This window comes from Hyperolius riggenbachi, chromosome 7 (genome assembly GCF_040937935.1).
Source record: "Hyperolius riggenbachi isolate aHypRig1 chromosome 7, aHypRig1.pri, whole genome shotgun sequence".
Lineage (NCBI taxonomy): Eukaryota > Metazoa > Chordata > Amphibia > Anura > Hyperoliidae > Hyperolius > Hyperolius riggenbachi.
The window spans coordinates 275,992,415-275,999,323 of NC_090652.1; the positions used below are offsets into that span (position 1 = coordinate 275,992,415).

At 48.2% G+C, this 6,909-nt stretch overlaps 1 long non-coding RNA gene across 1 annotated transcript; it reads left to right on the top strand.

Annotated features, from left to right (window-relative positions):
* The first annotated feature begins 914 nt into the window (after window positions 1–914).
* On the top strand, window positions 915–1,740 carry LOC137525848 (uncharacterized). The gene is made up of 2 exons (XR_011023030.1): window positions 915–1,383; window positions 1,441–1,740. It is a non-coding gene; the product is annotated as an uncharacterized lncRNA (long non-coding RNA).
* The last annotated feature ends 5,169 nt before the right edge of the window (window positions 1,741–6,909 follow it).

Genomic DNA, 6,909 nt, shown 5'->3' on the forward strand with positions numbered 1-6,909 from the left:
TCGTGCGCCCGTCGCCGTGAGCGTTCTGCGCATGCGCAGTTAATTCAATCAAGAATGCGTACAGCAACGGGCGCAACAGGCACGTGGAGTTGGGCATGCACAGTTGCACATGACTTCAACCAAAGTCACCGCTCAAAGGAGCCGCCAGGGGGCAGAACGGAGTGAGCCTGGAGGACACCCAGGGAGCTCACGGACTACGAGGGGCTGGAGGAAGCCCTAGGTAAGTTCTTTTAGCCATTTTACTGTTCTGCTGAGGGTCCCTTTAAAGACCTCGCCGGCCTGGAAGTAGCCCCAGGTACTGTTCTATGGTGAACAGTTCATCCCAGGGCAAGGCGATCTGTTCGTTCCATCTCTAGCTGGGAGAGATAATAGTTAACAGCCTGCTGTATTGGGTCTGATTGCCCTTTTAAGAGCTGCCTGAGTGGCTGTAACTGCCTTGCAGCATGTACTTTTAAAGGTTTTTTTCTATAAAAACGTGTTTTTGGGGGGGACAATTTGTGAAGACCACCATCTTCTATGGCTGCATCAATCCTGGTATTGCACAGGACAGGTCATCGCACACTAGTCACTGTAAACCTCATGACTGCTGTCTCAACCTCTTTAAAGATGAAAAAAATAAATAAAAAAAAACTTAAGACATCTTGTTTAAAAAAATAACAAAAACAAAAAAAAAAAAAACATTCTCACTGTGTATGTTCAAAACTTTAGTAACACAACACCTGAGAAATGTACAAACCCTTAACATTTCCGCAACCTCCCACTATATTCTAATAGAACCCAGGTGAAGGTTCCAGACATTTGACAACTAATATCAGATGATCACATCCAAGCCAGGCTATGCACATTAATAGCTCATGGTGATTAAAGTACAGTAAGACCTAAAATAACCAAATACAAAACAGAAGAATGCTGCTTGTTTGCCTTTATTGTATTGCTAAACAGGAACTTGTCCATTTGGTGTACATTACTGCCTGCTAGTGGTTGGCATGAAGCATATCAAACGTAGGCAAGACTTCGGGCAGCAGCAGGTGGGTACCTCTCGGGATGCCTCTCTGGTGCAGCATCTTCCTCCGGTTTTGTCTGCGGCGTGTGGTTTTTCTTCTTACCAGACTGGCTCTGCGATGTGTGGTTGCTCTGTGGTGTCTGGTTGGTCTTCTGCGCCGTGAGGTTGCTGTTCTGCGACGTCTGGTTGTTTTTCTTGGCACACTGGCTCTACGGTGTGTGGTCGCCCTGCGGCGTCTGGTTGGTGCTCTGCGGCGTCTAGTTGGTGTTCTGTGCCGTGTGGTTGCTTTTCTTGCCACACTGGCTCTGCGGCGTGTGCTTGGTGTTCTGCGGCGTCTAGTTGATGTTCTGCGGCGTCTGGTTGGTGTTCTGTGCCCTGAGGTTGATTTTCTTGCCACACTGGTTCTGCGGTGTCTGGCTGGTGTTCTGTGCCCTGAGGTTGATTTTCTTGCCACACTGGCTCTGCGGTGTCTGGCTGGTGTTCTGTGGCGACTAGTTGCTGTTCTGCGCCGTGTGGTCGGTGTTCTTACCACACTGCTCCTCCTACTTCCCCTTCTTTTGCCTCGCTGGGTGGTTCCTTTTGCCATCTCTACATGAGCTCTGGTGTGCGATGAACCTCTAGTGTTAGGCCTCGCCATCTTAAGCAGCACCACAGATGATCCAGCAAGGAGTAATCTCAGGAGGCCTCAGGTATCAGCTTGCAGTCAGGGCCTCGCTCTCAGGGAAGTGTGCAGAAAAGGCAGTTGTAACTGCTGAGGTGGATACTGGGAGCAGTTAGCTGTTAGTGGCTGGTGAGAGCCGTTATACCTGTGAGGAGGAGGCTGCAGGTGCTGGAGAAATTTCTGGAAATGACCTCAAACCAGACAGCACATACACACAAAAAAAATGCACCGCATTGCTTTTTTTTCGGATGTAATGTGCGAATTGCGTTTAATGGAAATAAATAAATTTGAAGTTAATCAGATACATTCTCATGTACATTAACTTCATTGGTGTGCACAAAAAAAAAATGAAAAATGGCATTCCAAAAGAGTGCATAAAAACGTGAAACATGGGCAAAAACACAAAATCACAAAAGGACTAATAAGTGAAAAATTGCAAAACTCTGTGCAAAAATGCAGAAAATTGCAAGCAGAATTTGCATGGATGAATGTTTCTCAAACCTCCCTTCTGTTGAAGCACAAATGTTAATTCAGTCATATACGGTTCTTTAAGTGACCCTGAATACAATGAAAACATGCCATACTGAATTACCTGGGGCCTCTGCCAACCCCCCATAGTCCATGAGGTCCATTGGCGTCCTCAGTGCTCCCTCTTGGCTCCATTAGCTGCACGACTTGGCTTGCGTGCCTGTTGCGGTGAGCGCTCAGCGCATGGGCGGGGTAAATTAGGAGAAAAATGCTCTCAGCTGTCGCTTGGGCAAAGTAATCCTCCAGGATGGATCGCCGAACCGCCAAGAGGGGTGGGGGCTACCATACACACAATGGAATCTCAGCAAAGGCGATCCTTATCAGAAGCCTCGGCTGATTTTCATGTATCTGCATGTTTACGGAGCTTCAGGGCCAAACAAATTTTCACATATCAGCACTGCTCCCAATCATTCTCCAATAACTTTATTACTACTAATCACACCTAAATGATCTCTACGGTATATTGTTTTTTTTCAAGAAAAATAGGCTTTTAGTGTGTGATAATTTTGTTTCGTAATTACCTTATTTTCAATGCATTTTAAAGGGAAAAGAAGGAGAAAAAAACAGAAAAACACACTATTTCATCATTTGCATCCATTATAGCTTTACAATAAACAGTGCTAACTATAAGTTAAACCCACAAATTGTGTTTGCTTATTCATCCTGGTTATAACAACGTTTAGATTATGTTCCTAGCACAATGTATGGTGACAGTATTGTATTTGGAAATAAAGGTGTCTTTTTTCTGTTTTTCGTTTTTTGCTTTCTTATTCTCATTGTACACTATTGATGATTATAAGACCTTATTAGCAAAAATAATAGTAATATACCCTCATGGTATACATATTTAAAAAGCCAAGTTCATAAGGTAACAATATATGTTGTTTCTTTCATATTCTTTGTTTTCATTTTACAAGTCTTTTATTTTGGTACAGAATATGCAAACAGTTAACTGCCTTTGATTCAGTTTGTGACTAAAAAGAATACACAAGACATGGGCCTCAACCCTAAAACTTTCTTAAGTCTACTTATCATGGTTAAAATGTTACCACATACGGTATGTCTCTTGTCGGAGATACCGCCGCAGAGGCAAGTGGCATGGCGGCTATCTCCGCGTATCAGCCGGCGGCCTCTGCTGCGCAGTTATATGCTGCTGCTCTGCCTGGTTCTTCTATTGCACATAGATTGAGGGTTATGCGCGCGACAGGACCTTTATGCGAATAGGAGGGGAGCCAGCTGATCTGCCTAGTCAGCTGACTCCAACCGTACTTTGGATTGGCTGAGTGATAGGGGCGGCGCTGCGGGGCATCCCTGTATATATAGTACTAGTCTGTCAGTTGCCCCGTGTCTGCTGTTGCGAATGCTAACGTGTTAGCGCTCAGAAGGATTATTAAGTGTATATGCCTTTGTGGTACAGCAGGTATTTACTTACCTATGGGGTGGGGGCTGCTCCAATACCCCAATGTCCATATGGTAGCCTCCATCTTCTATCCTGCCTTGCTTTCGTAATGCATGCCAGGGAAGCATGATGTATGACGGGAGATGTAGTACGTTATACAACCCCGTTAGAGAACTACAGAACCCCACATGAGAACTACATCTCCCAGCATGCGGCATGCATCGCATAACTTTGCGCGCGATGCGTTTCACTCGCAAATTATCGTGCGAAAACCTCTTTTAGACGTGCTAAGGGGCTTTTCACAGGCGTGCTAACAGTTAGCACTGCTTTGTGAATCAAGCCCTAGGTGTGATTATAGCTCTCAGATCTCCTTCTTGTTTTTGTGATCAGTGATGCTCGGATACCCCCAATCATGAATTCGAGTAAATCCGGCCACGGCAGAATAGAAATCCGGATACGCCGTGATCCGGATTTGAAACGGAGCTCCAAATTCGATTTTAGCCGTGATTACACGTAGAATCCGTGATCACGGATTTGACTTTAAAGTTAATAGCAAAGCCCATACATACAGGTGATCAGTGACTACAACCTTATGCTGGGAATACACCATAAGGTGGCCATACACTAGTCGATTTGCCATCAGATTCGACCAACAGATAGATCCCTCTCTGATCGAATCTGATCAGAGAGGGATTGTATGGCTGCCTTACTGCAAACAGATTGTGAATCGATTTCAGCATGAAACCGATCACAATCTGTGGTGGTGCTGCCGCTTGCCCTCCCCCCCCCCCCCGCATACATTACTTGCTCCGCCGGCGCGTGTCCCCACTGTCACCGATGTCTTCTCCGCTGGGTTCTGTGTTACAGTCCGGCTGGCTTCACTTCTTTTTGTCCGGGGAAGTTTAAACAGTAGAGGGCGCTCTACTGTTTAAACTTCCTGCCGGGACAGGAAGTGAAGCCAGCCGGACCGCAACGCGGAACCCAGCGGAGAAGAAGACAATTCAGAATCCGACCTTGTGATCAGGAAAAAACAGCTTAGTAAGGTCTGCCTCACTGCCTGGGTGCTGGTAGCTGTGTGGCCATGTGGGCAGTGAAGAGATCGAGCCGGGAGAGAAACATACAACCTGACCTGATTGCTGTTAGCGGTGGTGGCCTCTGGTCTCCATGGCTCCCTTCTTCTCTCGCTGATTCATAAACACCATACTGCCTGGCCAGGCATAAGTGCGCTCCACCTCCCCGATGTGACGCAGGCATTGACGTCAGCGCATGGACATCCATGCCTGCAGGGAAATAAGAGGACACACGCTGGCTTCATTACTGTTCCTGAGCCTGACTGTTGCTGCCTGTGCTGGACTACGAAGTCATTCAGTCATCCAATTAATTACTCTGCCGGTGTCACTCTCGGGTGGAGGGGAGATACTGGGGGAGGGGGGGGGGTCAGGCTTCCTAGAGGCTGTACAAATAGTTGTTTGGGTGGTAGTGATGCTCACCGACCTCAATCACAAGAAATCACGAGTGATTACTCGTGATTCAAATGAGGTTTAATTGAGGCAGGTGTGCGGCGGGGATGGAAGGGGTTATTTGCCCCTAATTCCGCCACCGCCTTGTGTTCCAAAGAGCTTTCACGCGTCCTATTGGTCGCGTTGCAAGCCTCGCACCGGCGAACTTCCTCCTTCTGGCTTGAAGCAGGAAGTGCGCCGGTGTGAGGCTTGCAACGCAACCAATAGGACGCATGCAAGCCGTTTGGAACGCAGGGCGGATGGTGGAATTAGGGGCAAATAACCCCTTCTATCCCCGCCGCACACCTGCCTCAATTAAACTTCATTTGAATCACGAGTAATCACTTGAGATTGAGGTCGGTGAGAATCCCTGGTGGGTGGTGTAATCTGGGGAGATGTGGCTGGTGCATGGGTGGAGCAAAGATGAGTTGCAGCAGGAAGCAGTATTGCGATCGGATCACTTGCAGTGTGGATGGCTCGCTTATGGTTGCGGATGAGAGGGGGAGGGATGTTGCCATTCTTGGAGACCCTAGTGGCTAACTTTTTTTTGGGGGGGGGGTGTAGTATTGGAGACAGAGGGGCCCCCAGTGGCCCTTGAACCGGCCCAGGTCATTACGTGCTTCAGTATGAGTCACACGCCAGTACAGTAGAAATTGACAAATTACTGCGCATGACCGACTTTAATGCTGCTGCACAGTGTTTGTCAACGTCTCTGCCCGCCTTCGCCCCCCGCCGGTGTCATTTCATATTATCCTCCCACTGCCTTCTCCGATATCCTCCACATCTCCTTAAGGTGCCCATAGACGTATCTAGAGGGGTGCAGGCATGGCAGCCCCTTACTCCCTTGTTGTTACTTACACTTAGGGGCTAACTCTAGCAACCTATACTGGGGGGCTACTTATACGGGGCTACTTATACGGAGGGGGGAGACTCGTCTTATTAACTATGCTGAGAGGGCAACCTAAGCTGGTTGACTACCTACACTGGGAGGGCTACCGATACTAGGGGGCGACCTCTGACTATCTGGCTACATATACCGGGTGGCTAACGCTGGTGACCTATACTGGGGGCGACCTCTGATTAACAGTACTGGGGGCTAATTCTCTCTACACATACTGGGGGCACCTCTGGCTACCTATACTGAGGTGGACACCTCTGGATATCCATACTGGAGGGAAACCTTCCATTAAGGTTCTGGATAAGGGGCACAATTGGATATGGGGTGCAAATACATATTGGGCCCAATTTCACTGTTTGCCACAGGCGCTTTGTCACCCAGATACGCCCCTGCATAGACTTAACGATTATGGGCAGATACGACAAAGAGACAAATTTATCTCTGAATCTGATTAGAGATAAATTTGTCTTTTTGTTGATTCTGCTCATACACTACAGGCCGATTTCCGTCTGATTTCAGCATGAAATCTTCAGGGATCGGCCCCCAATGTATAAATGTCCTCCCCCCCATGTGTGCATTTATACGTTCCCTGTCCTGTAGCAGCATCCGCGCAATGTCCGTAACCTCCGGGCGGCTCTCCGTACACATCGTCCTGGTGCCTAGGGTCTGACGTCGGCGCATAGTGTCTGATGTCAGACGCTAGGCGCCACTGGGCAGCCATCAGGGGGGGACAACTGTCACTGCAGTGAGGGGTCCAAGGCTTCTGGGAGCCCTGGGCCACCTCCAAAGCTCTGGAAGGGCCGCATGTGCTGGCTGCGAGGCACCTGTATCTTGCTTGCCTTTACTGGGGAACCAGCCATGCCAGTCTACCTATACTCGGGGCATCTACACCAGGCTACCTATACTGGTGCACCACCTATA